Raw genomic sequence first — 14,502 nt, 5'->3', positions numbered from 1 at the left:
ATGATAATTAAAATATTAGATCATATATTACCATAAACCATAAGTAAGGTCAACAAACCTGTATCCAAACCAACCATGGTAAGGCATCTAAATATATGGCCAAAGGTAGCTCGCACATGACTAAAAGTCATGCGGCCAAAACTAGCTCACGCATATTTAGTACCTGCCACGATAACAACCTCCATCCAATCTGATCCAACCAATCCAATCCAACCATGATAGCATACTAAGCATACGACCCAAGGATAGCTCACACGTGATCCAATCCACAAGGAAACACGCGGCCAAATGAAGCTCACGCATACTTAACACCTACCACGGTAACAACATACCGCTCCTATGTGCACATAGAGCCACCCAACCATGGGTTAAGCTAGGCCCGAAGCCATATCACAATTCTCCATCCACGTCCTCACTTAGGCTCAGGTTCTTTGATCTCCAGTCACAACCTCTTTCAGCCACGGAATCCCCTGACATCCATAGGTGGCGCTACAGAAACACATTCTCGTAGCCTTAAGGGTAATCACCAACATCCATAATGTCACACAGTTCAAGTTTGAAAACAAATCAAACATGGTTAGAAATACGTTTTCACATATTTGGATCCTTAGCCATCAATACATACTTTTAGAACTCCTTCAAATCTAGTTATAAATCAATGAATGTTTAGAAACAAGTTGTCATCTAAACTTACTCAATAAGTTTGGGTTCAACCACAGTTTCGAAATACAAGAGTTTATGGAAAACCGAAAATCACATTTGAAAACCTTTATAACACATAAATCATAAGGCAATCATATTCTAAATTTTCATACTAGAATAATTATACTAGATTTATAATGAAAATACTTGAATTTAAGTCACTCACAATCAATTACTCGATCCCTCAGGATTGTACGCCTTCCCCACTTCGATCTAGCCAAATTCCAACCAAAACTTCCGACCTCGAGTTTGACGGTGGCAAATGCATCGAACGTACTCCGATCAATGGACGGTGATGATTGATAAGAGAAGAGAGAAATATCGGTGAGACAGAGGAAGAATCAGTGACTTCGGGTTTTTGGCCGCGTTGTCGACGGCAAGTTATGTCGTGGCCGACGTGCGAGAGAGAGATTGAGAGAGAGAGTGACCAGAAGAGAAGTTCTAGAGAGAGAAGAGGGCTTCACGATTTTTTTTGGAGAAGAAGAAGAAATGTTGTTCTTTTCTTTTATTTAAAAAAAACCCCACTAAAAGGAAAGAAGAAGTAGATAATAATGATAGTAATAGTGAGAAATGACCATAATGCCCCCAACTTAACATTATACTTCTACTTTGACCATTTCTTATAATTTCCATCAATTTAACACTTAATTTCCAAGTTTTGTTCCAAACCAAAATTGTTCTGATTTCCTTATCACAACAATAAATCTGAAGGAGATATTAAATAAATAGATAAAGTAGACGAGAACAGAATGAGGCTTACAGAGATAATAAAAAACCTTTTAGCTAATTCTACACTAAATAACTAAAGAAATAACTAAATATTCAGCAAAAGAAAATAACATAAAGAGCTTTGGTAACTCAGTTTCGTGAATACCATCTACGTCTAGGGAGCTTTTTTAGCTTAGATAAGTAATATTATTAAGATTCATGAAGTCAATCTATAGTTGGTATAATAAGGAACTTTCTTCTTATTTTTAATGACTTTCTTTAAGCAACATAGAACTTAAAGGATTCAGGCTCCCCTTGAATTCAAGAATGAATCTTCCTTGAAGACAATCTCAAGCTCCCCTTGAGTTTGACATCTATTCAGCTTGATTGTGTCTACATTCATATTACTTATCAAATACTTCATCAATCGATCAAACATAAAGAAACCATAATTAAAGAATGGAACTACCTTCTACACACAACTGCAATATTTCTTTTTCAGTCAAAGAATAATGTAGCAGCTTCGATAAACATAAAATCTTTAGTTTTCGTGTATATATAACTTCCATGAGAAAATCTAAAAAAGATATTGATAAAAGATCCCTAATAATGTGGAAGATCTTTTCATCTTTTTTAATTTAAAAGCAATATTCACTTTTTAAATAATAATAAAAAGATTCTCATTAATTCTTTTTGACAAAACTATCAACACAACAAATGTTGTAGGATGGAAGCACTTCAATAGTGATTCTCCTCAATTTGCCTCAGAGCCAAGAAATGTTCATTTTTGGCTTAGCTTTAAATGGGTTTAAATCATCGGAAAATATGAGTACCGCATATAGCATGTGGCAAGTGATGCTTATACCATAGAATTTGCCCCCGTGAAAGTGCATGAGGGAATCCAAATTTTTCATGTCTTTGCTTGTACCTAGACCCATATCTCTTAGGAAAGAGGATGTGTATATTTGTAACCATTAATTGATGAGTTGAAAGAGTTATGGATTAATGTTGTGTGGACCTTTGACTGTACAGAAGATACGTCATCGTTTGGGATAAAAGAAAAAATATCTTTTATGGGATAACGACGTTATCCTTCTTCTGATCGTAGTTGGTGTCGAAGTTGGCAACATGACGAAAAACCCAAACACGAGCCTCTACCAATTGTAATGAATGGAGATGAAATCTTACTACAAATAAACTCCATAGACTTTCCAGTATTAAGTAAGCATCCATCACAAGACGAATAAGAAAAGAAAGTGTACTATTAATTTGAATAAGAAAAGTATACTCTTTGAACCTATGTTTTGGTCTAAACTTCTTTTGAGCCATAAGTTAGATGTCATGCATATTGAAAAAAATATTTGTGAGAACTTGCTTAGCACTTTATTAAATATTGATGATAAAACAAAGGATGCAATCAATGCCCGTTTAGATCTAGACGACTTGAATATACGAAAGGAATTACATTTGCAAAGGCAACGAACTAAGTTGATAAAACCACATGTTACGTATACATTAATTGGTAGCGAAAGAATAGACTTTTGTAAGTTCTTGAAATCAGTTGTGGTTTTGTCTCAAACATATCATGACGTGTGAGTGCCAGTGATGGAAAATCATGGGAACTGGAGACTCACGACTCTCACATTTTACTCTAACGACTTATTTCCATTGTTGTATACGCGAGCGTACTTACATAAGGATGTTTCTACAACTATTGTTGAGTTATGTAATTTTTTTGTGATCTGTGTGTGTAGACAATACGTATCAGCGACCTAAATCGTCTGGAAACCGATATTATGCTCATACTCTACAAATTTGAAAGAATTTTTTCACCTGAATTTATTTTACATAATGATACATCTTGGAGTTCATTTACTAGGGGAGACAAAGATTGTTGGTCTAGTAAGCTATAGTTGGATGTATCTCATAGACAGAAACTTATGAACATTAAAAAAATATGTACGGAACAAAGCTCATCCTGAGGGTTCCATAACAGAAGCATTCATTATGAATGAATGGTTGACCTTATGCTCGATGTATCTACAGGACAAAAAACTTGGTTTTGGGGACTTTTATATATTTAAATAGAATGTGCGAATAATGGGGGGGGGGGGGGTCAATTGTAAGAATGCTATGTGGAGATGAGAAAAGAATGTGCCATTGGTATGTTCTGAACAGCTGTTCTAAAATAGAATCGTATCACAGGTACATTTTGTATAATCATTTACTTGTCAATTCATATATTGTATATGACTAAGTCAAAATTATTTTTAATGTTTGTTATGATTACTAAGCAGAGAACATTTGAGCTTGATAAATATCAAAGGAGAGGATGGATTAGGTTTATTTAAAAAGCACCAATTAGAATATTTTGATTGGTTTAGAACACATGTAATGTTGTTTTTAGCTTCAAAGTATATTGTTTTACTATTGAGCTATCAGTAGTTATTCTAACCTATATAACATTATGTAGATGTATTCATTACGTGAAAGAGGTGAAGCATCTAATGATCTTTACTCCATAGCATTAGGGCCTATTCATCAAGTTCGCACTTATAGTGGTTGCTTTGTAAATGGATTATGTTTTCATACAATAAAGCATGACAACTCGAACTACTCAGAATAGTGGAATCGTTGCATATGGAGAAATCAAAGCTGACAAAATGAATTATTATGCCATATTGCAAGAGGTATTGGATTTAGAATAATTTGTACTTGTTCTTATCGCTACTTCAATTAGAAAAAACGAGAGACAAATAAAAGAAGTTGCTCTGCTGTCAAGTTCAACCATGTCACTAGGATGATGTCATTCCTTTAAGTTCGACATGAATTGGTATGATGTCGTGTAATTATCTTTTGTACTATTGTAGGAGTCTTTTTTTTTTTTTTTTTTTTTTTTTGTAATCTCAATTGCATTATTTTTATAGAAAAAGAAAAAAAGGTTGTGACGTTGATGAGGTAGAAAGGTGTTTCATGAAACACATTTTCGTGAAAAATAAGGATGGATCAATGATAAGGCAAAAGATGCGTATGTAAGAAATGCAACGAATCATTGCAAAGTCAACTGAAATTGGTGTTCAAACAATCTGTAGTGCGAAGGCATGTGAAATTGTATTATGGAGTCAGTCAATGCAAAATGTCAACCCAAAAAGTAGTGAATTGTTAGGTAATAATGTGTCATCTACACGTGATCAGAAAGAGAAGAATAAGATTATATACCTATAAAGAAGCAAATGAAAAGTTAACCAATGAACTTGTAAAATGGGAACAAAGGTGGGCTAACATAAAAAAAAGTTGGATTTAGGAGAGGAAGAGGAGAAGGATACACCTTAAACACTTAGGTATTTTTTGTAATGCCCTAAAACTTTGAGGTATTTTTCTTAACATTTTTATCTTATGTTATTAAGATTTTATTCTGTTGGGTGTTATGTTATTTGATTGTATTTAGACCAGTTGACAGTCATGTGTAGTTTAGATATATTGATGGATTGTGTTGTTGACTAGGTTTAAATGATTTGACTATCATGTGTAGTTTAGATATTGATAGACTGTGCTACTGACTAAGTATAGATGATTTGACTGTTAGGTGTAGGTTACATATTGATGGACTATACTATTTACTGGATTTAGAGGGTGTGACTGTCATGTATATCTTAGATATATATTGATGGATGGTATTATTGACTGAACTTAGACTATTTGACTTGTTATGCATAGAGTCTGAATTGTTATTTTGAAATATGTTTTGATGTAACTGTCATGGACTATTTAGAATGGACTGAGGGGTAACTGTTAGCTTTATCTATAAGGTATTGTACCTTGCAGGCACGGTGTCCTAGGGCTGGGCATACAATTTTTAGCACATTTTTTAGTTAGACTTTAGTTTCAAAGTCGCACTTAGGGCTGGGCATACAAGTGTTGTTTTAAAAGTTAAAATGTCACATAGACACTTTTTGAGGACTTTTTAGGTTGATTTTGGGTTTGAAAGTCACACTTAGGCCATTTGCATCTTGTTGCAACATTTTTAGTACATTCTTTTGAGTTTTCGGATGATTTGAAACATATGAGGATTTTTTATCTTAAAGTACATATGTCATTTGTTTTTGGATGTTTTTATACTTAATTCATTTGAAACAAGTAGTTAAGATTTGGCGTGTTTATATTCATTGTAATGTACCTTTTTCAGGTTTATGTAGTTTGAAGGAGTGGGGAATAACTATTTTTTTTTTAAGACTTTCTGACCGAGGTAACCATTTTTTGTGTATTTAATATATTTTTTGTCCATTTTGGTATGCCAAAATGAAATTTAATATAGCTCAGGTTTATATATCTTGTTATTGCAACTAAAGAGTTATGGTTTGTCATATTTGACAAAGTATTAATGGTTGGAAATATATTCATTTTTTAATTTTTTGTTGCATTGTTTTATATATTTTGTTATTGCCAGGAAATTTATTATATATTTGAAAATTAATTTATATATATATACAATATTAACAATAAATGTGAAAAAATTAAAATCGTTTTTGCCACGGTCTTTTTGGGGCTAAAAATATGTTGGTAGTTAGAAAGCTCTGGCAACGTTTTGTGTGTGCACAAAAAAGAAGAAAATATTATCTACCAACGCATCATTCATTGCCAACAATCAAATTTCTATCTAAAAAGTGTATTTGGCACATATTTACCAACAAATGTAGCATGGGGAGAAATCTTCATTTTGCTGACAAAAATCTTTTCGTTCGCAGAAATAGTTTTTACCGACAAAACAAACGTGGCCAGAAAGTCTATTTTTGTCGACGGGATGATAACCGTGGATAAAAAGACCTTTCTGCCGACTTTTTATTCATGGCTAGAAAGTCTACTTTGTCGACATGATAATGTTCCAGGGAAAAAGGACTATTCAGTTGACATTTTTTTCGTGGCCTGAAATGTCTTTTCTGCCCATATTTTAATTGGTGTGGGTAGTTCTGCCAATGCAACATCAATAATATGGGTAAAGGAAAACACGGCAGAGTTTTGGCCACGAAACGTGTCCACGCAAAAAAAAAATGCAGGCAGAAGCTTTGCCCACGTTTTTCTTAAGAACTACCCACATTTTTCTACATCGGCAAAGACGAAAATTCGTGTAGTGATAGAAAATTTACTTATAGCAGCTACTAGGGAATATCAATTGATAGCATTATCACTGATAGAATATATCCATGATAGCAACTGATTCCACATTTCTCACAATTGAAAGGTATTGTATTACTAATATCGTTATCAACGATAATAGTTAACTATAGCAACTGATACCATATTTCGCAAATTGAAACTTATTATACTCTTCAATGGCTATCATTAATAAAAGTTATTGCTGATAGCCTTATAATTAAACTAACCGATAACATGTTTTTCAAATTAAAAGCTGTCATTGATAACATCTATCAGTGATAGTAACGTATAACAACTATCGATTGCTATCAATAATATCCTTCAATTTAAGAAAACTGGAAAAAAGTACTCGTAAGGGTGACAAGTTATAACTGATAACACGTTTCTCAAATTAAAAGCTATCATTAATAACATCTATGAGTGATAGTAACGTATAACAACTATCAATTACTATCAATGATAGCCTTCAATTTAAGAAAACTTAAAAAAAGTACTCGTAAGGGTGTCAAGCTATTAGTGATAACCACGATTTGTTTTATTCACTAATTGTAGCTATTAGTGATAACTTTCAATGTGAAAATCAAGAAGAAGTCTGTGAAATAATTATTTCTCAAATGGAAAGCTTTCGATAATAGTTGTTATCATTGATAGATGCTCTCAACGGCAGATTTTAATTTGAGAAATTTGGCAAGAAACGACAAAAATGGTGGTTTGACGTGGGTATTTTAGTCTTTTACTATTTTTTATGCTATATATGCAAATATTTTATTTTTGTGCTATATATGCTTTTATTTTAGGCTTTTTGCCATTTATGCAACCGACCCTTCATTTTTTGGTTTTTTAAACAAGAAACTTATTCTTTAAATTGTGATGAAAAATTGAGGATAAATAAAAGAAGTTTTCAAAAAATACACTGTTTTTTAATAGATCACAATCACTTCTTAAAAGCAAACCTACAGCCTCCATTGATGACATTTTTCTTCCTCTTTTCTCTTCTTCATCCAGGGTAACGTAAGCTTTGATTTCTCTTGTTTCCTTTTTCCACTGAAGAACTTGAAATAGTTTGGGTTTGGTTTTTCCAGCAGCAATCAGGTGGTGATTGAAGCTTTATTGTTTCACGACGGTTTAGGATTGTTGAGGATATGGAGACGATGATTGAAGCTGTTGTGTTTTTGGTAATTGAAACTAAAGGGATGAAAGACTTTTGGGACACCACCACTTAAAAATACTTGTACATTGAAAAAACTAGAATACATAAACTAATTTACCATAATCCAAAGGCTAAGCATGCTTTTACAGAAAAATATTGAAATTATAGAGAAAATGAAGACTTAAGTACGTTGAAGTTTATATATTTGATAAACACCAATTTTGGAGTACCACCACTTGGAAACCTCCTTAATTTCTGGCCTGAGATTTTGGTTTGTGAGAACTAGAATTGGAATGTGAACTTTGTAGAGAGAATTATCTTTGCCCCGAGAGAATACACATGCTACCATTTTTTTAGAAGCACCCCTCTTTTTATGTGACGTACTCTTACCATCCACTTCTATAGTTAGAAAGATTTTTGGGTTACGTGGGAGAACCATCCACATTCCTTATTAATTTAATTTAAATTAAAATAATTAATTAACTTAACTTAAATTAAATAAATAATTATATTATATTTAATTAATATTTCATAAATCATATTAAAATGAATATCTCACCTGACATCTAGTTTTAATTTAATTAATTTAATTAAATCAAATTTAATTAAATAAAATTTAAATTAGCTATTAATTAATTCTCCAACTAATTAATTGCTAAAGTAAATATGTTATATTTAATTTAAACCAAATTTGAATCCTATTCAAATATAAATTTTTCTCATAAATTATAGTTTTGATGTGTATCATACATTAAATTTTAACCTATGGTCTTAATATAAATCCAATTCAAAATAAATTATGTTTGAACTCATTCAAATAATACATTCTCTCATAAATTAATTTTGAATCATATCAATAATTCAATTTATATAGTTAAGTTTAATTAAAATATAAACTTTATATTATAATGTATCACCATACATTATATTAATTCCCAAAGTAAATTTGAACATTTCAAATTACAACCAATATATACTGTCCTCATTACCTTTTATGAGCTAGAAATGGAACCTAATGGACCTGCAAATCAGAAGCTACAATGATATGAGATATATAAATTGGCTAAACTCATTAACCACATTAATCAATATCTGTTAATTGTGTGTACACTCAATAAAGACTCACAGCTGAACTCTTCTCACTGTAGATATATTTCTATGTCTATGGATATAAATAAATAACTGTAAGTTAGTTCTTCAAAAGTGTTCGTAACACCAGCTGGATCAAATTACTTGTAACGAACCAACTCTTTATATTAAGCTAAGGTCATTACTACTAAAAGAAAATAAAAAACATTCTTAACCAAAATGGAAAATAACTCTAACTTTAACTGGAAACCTCAAATGCTCATTAACATTTTAAATAAATAAAAGTATGTAGAAATAAATCTCCAAAAATTAAATCCTAGCTTGTGCCCTATCTAGTTTTTTTAAAAAATATTCAAAGAGTACAAAAAAAAAAAAAAAAACTAAAATCATAACTGTAAAGTAAAAGCGAAAGCAAAAAGTTTCCCTATGGCAAGTCATGGTCACTTCTTGTCATTCGCCAGCTTTCGTCTACTTCTACCTCTATCTTTATCTGAAAAATTAAACATAGAAAGAGTGAGCATAAACATATACTCAACAAGAGACCTACTATGTAACGACCCAACTACTTATACTAAGCCGATGTAATTAATAATTAAAAGATAAGTAAAAATTTCTCAAATTTAAAAATAGAAAATAAAGCAAAACCTTAAATACTCATTAAAAATCACAAACAAATGTATGTAAAGATAAAATTAAATAAAATCCTAACTCGAGCCCTATCTAGTTTTGAAGAGAAATAAATAAATAAAATAAAATAAAATAAAAATGTACATCTGATCAATGACATAAAGCGGAACCAAAAAGATCCCTATGGCTCGCCACAGTCACTTCTTGTAATTCGCTAGCTTTCCCCTGCCCTTACCTCTACCTCTACCTCTGCTTGAAAAAAATTAAACAAGAAAGAGTGAGTATAAAAATATACTTAGTAAGGGACCCACTACTAGTCCTGCTAGGTGCCTGTTAACTTCCTGTTAGAGTCCTGTAAAGTGGTACCCCTAAACTGGTACGCTTCCAAACACGTGCAATCTGTGATCCTGTAGGAACATATCTGGTCCTAGGTAAAGCCAAAGGAACACCTAGGACAACTAGTCTTTAGTGTACCCGAAGGAAACACTCAGACAATCAGGCTGTGAGTGACCTCATCGAGTCACTCATAATCATGTCTATGTCATACTAGATTGGTGATCCCGTCGGACTACATAGTCATAAAAGGTGGTGATCCCAAAGGACACCCATGTGGGTACGACTCTAATAGCTAAAGCTAACAGCACAACCTAACCATAAAATGTAACATAACATACATTATCATAAGCATGGCATAAGTATCGATCATGTCATTTTAATCAAACATTGTCATCAAAGACATAACACAGTCGTCGTTATCAATATACTACCAGTAATAAACATATTAACATCCATCGTCATCAATCACCCAGTTTCATGTCGATCATTATCAATAGCATTGAATCATGCATCTTAGCTAACATTAACACATAACCATAAAATACATGCGGTCTCTTAAATTCATCTCGAGGGTGTAGTAGTAGAATCTCTTACCTGGAGATTAGCTCCAACTAAAATTAGCCTAAACATCACGATCAATCTTCCCAACAAGCAAGTTATAACACAAGTGAACCCAATAACTAAAAATTAATAAATTAATTAACAGTCCCCTAAGGACCAAATTCCAATTATTTCTACTTACCAAAGTTGAAGATGAACCCAAATTTATCCTTGGTTTAGGGAAAACCCAGAACTCAAGCTTCTGGATAAAGTCTAACTAAATCATCCAAAATTAATTCAATTAAGGTCCAAAAAATAATCTTTGATGGGTATGCCAAAAAACTCAATCAAACTTACCAAAACTTGCCAAAATTGGGTCAAACAGGGTTAAAAAGAAGCTTGACAACTAAAACGGCTCTGCTTAAGGGGAGAAATTGGCTAGAGACTCAACTGAAGAAGGAACTCGCTGGTCGACTCGGTTAAGGTGAGCACGCGGCTCGGGAGTAGAGGGTGACTCGATAGTGCGCGTGGCTCGAGAGTGGAGAGTAGCTCGCACGAATGAGGGCTTGCACACACATGGCTCAGTGGCAGAAGACATTCGGGCTTCCCGCAAACGTACGACACGGCTCGGGTTTGAGTTTGCAGCGACGAATCAGAAAGAAAAGGGTGGCTCGGGTTGGGTGATGCAAAGAATGAAGCGCAGCTCCTCTTACGCAAGGAGACGGCTGCTCCGACGACCTGTGCGGTTCGGTCGAAAGCGGACGGATGACAATCGATGCGGCTGAAATGGCTGACGTGCTCTGGCTTCGAATGAAGCGCGATGGGTACTTGGCAGACGATGTGGCAGACGATCTTCTCGGTGGCTGGCTTCGAGCGATAGTGCACAACGAAGGAGGTGGCAATGTCGATTTGATGGGAGAAAATTCTAGGGTTTCTTTTAGGGTTTGATCGAAGAAGATGATGGGTTAGGGTTTCCACGCATTTTAAAGCCCTACTTAATAAAAAAATAACTCCTTTTATTTTTTTTCCTTTTTTCTCTTTCCCAAAAATCTTCACATTCTCTCTCTTCAGTTTTCTTTAAACTCAAATTTCCCTCTCTCCCCAATCCAATCACCTTTATCTTTCAAAAAAAAATATCCTTACCTAATTATATTATCCACATATTATTATTATTATTTTAACTTCAAAATTTAATTAATTATACAATCAAATATATAATTAATCAAATTTTCTCAAATACAACAATTAAATCATAAACTCCAAACACTAAAACAATTAGATATTTTCCTAATATATAAAATATCTAATAAAATCCAATTTTCATAAATCAAATATTTCGACCAATTAACCAAATAACACCCAAAATTACAAATTTTCGAAAATTAGACTTAAGATAATTACAACTAAATTTACTTAAATTTTGGGGCGTTACAATCTTCCCTCATTTGAGAATCTTTCGTCCTCGAAAGTTCTAATCCACGAACAGGTTGGGGTACTGAGCTCTCATGTTATCCTCTCTCTCCCATGTGGCCTATTCAGCTCTGTGGTTTTGCCAAAGAACTTTGACCAGTGCAATCCCTCTATTACGGAGCATCTTGACCTCCCTTGCCAAAATCTCAACGGGTTGCTCCTCATAGCTTAAGTTCTCATTGATTTACAATGGCTCAAAGTCAACCATATTCGTTGGGTCTGCGACATACTTCCTCAGCATAGAGACATGGAATACGTCATGCATAGCAAAAAATGCTGAAGGTAACGCCAACGGTAAGCTACGCGGCCAATCCGCTCAAGTATCTCAAATGGCCCTACAAAACGCGGACTTAGCTTCCCTTTCTTCTCGAATCTCAGAACACCCTTGATAGGTGCTACCTTTAGAAAGGCCATGTCTCCTACATCAAACTCGAGATTCTTACACCGTTTGTCAGCATAACTCTTCTGCCTGCTCTGTGCTGTCAACATACGAGCTGTAATATTTTGTATGGCTGCATTGGTGATATGAACTAACTCAGGGCCTAACATTCTCTGCTCACCAACTTCACCCCAACATATAGGAGATCTACAACACCTACCATATAGAGCCTCAAACGTTGTTATGCTAATAGTAGCCTGGTAACTGTTGTTATAAGCGAACTCCATCAAATGCTAATGAAAGTCCCAACTCCCTAAAAACTCTAGCACACAAGCTTGCAGTATAAAATCTTATTCAACCTCTCTGTTTGACCATCAGTCTGAGGATGAAAAGTTGTGCTAAAGTCTTACCTCCTGCCAAATGCAAGCTGAAGTCCTTTCCAGAACTTCGATGTGAAACGAGCATCTCTGTCAAAAATGATATATACATGCACTCCATGTAGTCTCACTATCTCGATCATATATAACTGTCCCTACTTATTGGCAATGTAAGTGGATTTCCCTGAAATAAAGTGAGATGACTTTGTGAGTCTGTCAACAACAACCCAAATGATTGTATAGCCCTTTACGGTCCTAAGCAATCTTGTAATGAAGTCCATTGATACACTCTCCAATTTCCACCTTGGAACAGTTAAGGGTTGCAACAAACCTGCTGGCATACTAATAACCTACTAACGAAGTTTGCCACTTTTCTCTTCATATTTCGCCACCAGTAGACCCACTTCAAGTCCTGGTACATCTTCGTACTGCCAGGATGCATAGAGAATGGGGAGCTATGGACCTCAATCAAAAGCTCCGTCTTAACTATACTATCCGCTGGGACGCATAAACGCCTCTCATACATAAGTCCATCATCAGACGATATGGGGAACTCTTCAGCTTGTCCTGCTTCTGCCAGGCGACGCTTCTTAACCAAACATGGATCGTTTACCTGAGTAATAATAATCCTCTGCCTCAAGTTCAGCTGTACTGACAACTGAGCCAACTGTGAAGTAACTTCTCCTACTGAAACTGCAATCTCAACTCTTTCAAAGTCTCTAAGCAAAGGAGGTTGCTTGGTGATAAGCGTTGCTGAATGTGACACCTTCCTACTAACTGCATTAGCTACCACGTTCGCCTTACTTGGGTGATACAGAATTTCGCAGTCATAATACTTTACTAACTCAAGCCATCTCCTCTGTGTCATGTTCAACTCCTTCTGGGTGAAGAAGTATTTCAGGCTCTTATGATTAGTAAAAATCTCAATCTTCTCACCGTAGAGGTAGTGTCTCTATATCTTCAGTGCAAAAACCACTGTTGTCAACTCTAGATCATGGGTAGGGTAGTTCTATTCATGACTCTTCAACTGACGAGAGGCATAAGCAACTACCTTACGTTGCTGCATCAAAACACAACCTAGTCCTTTCTTGGTGGTGTCACTATAGATCATAAAACTTCAAGACCCATCTGGCACTGTAAGGACTGGTGCAGTCTCAAACTTCTTCTTAAGCTCTTGGAATTTACTCTCACATGTTGGGCTTCAAACAAAAGGAGTCCTCTTCCTGGTCAACTAAGTCAATAGACTGACTATACGAGAGAAATCCTCCACGAACCTTCTATAATAACCTGCCAAACCCAGAAAATTACGAACTTCACTGACTATAGATGGTCGAGGTCAACTAGTAACAACTTCAATCTTCGCTGGGTCCATAGTGACTCCCTCACTGGATACTACATGGCCAAGAAAAGACACCTTCTTCAGCCAGAACTAACACTTAGAAAACTTAGCATATAGTTTATTGGCTCGAAGAGTCTCCAAAACCTTATGAAAATGCTCCTCATGCTCAGTCTCTATCTTGGAGTAAACCAAGATATCGTCAATAAAAACTATAACAAAAGTGTCTAAGAAATCCTTAAACACCTTGTTCATCAGATCCATAATTACTGTAGGAGCATTTGTCAAGCCAAAAAACATTATAATGAACTCGTAATGTCAATATCTAGAACAGAAAGCAGTCTTAAGGATGTCACTGTCTATAATATTTAGTTGGTGATAGCCTGAACGTAAATCGATCTTAGAGAAAACAGTGACTACTTACAGCTGATCAAACAAGTCGTCAATCCTGGGCAATGGATAACAGCTATTGACTATCACCTTATTCAGCTCTCTGTAATCAATGTAAAGATGCATCGATCCATCCTTCTTCTTCACGAATAATACTGGTGCTCGTCATGGTGACACACTAGGTTTTATGAAACCTTTGTCCAGAAACTCCTACAACTGGACCTTCAGCTCTTTCAGCTCAGTT

The sequence above is a fragment of the Cucumis melo genome, chromosome 4 (genome assembly GCF_025177605.1).
Source record: "Cucumis melo cultivar AY chromosome 4, USDA_Cmelo_AY_1.0, whole genome shotgun sequence".
Lineage (NCBI taxonomy): Eukaryota > Viridiplantae > Streptophyta > Magnoliopsida > Cucurbitales > Cucurbitaceae > Cucumis > Cucumis melo.
The sequence above is the reverse complement of the archived record's forward strand: the minus strand, read 5'-3'. Positions refer to the sequence as shown.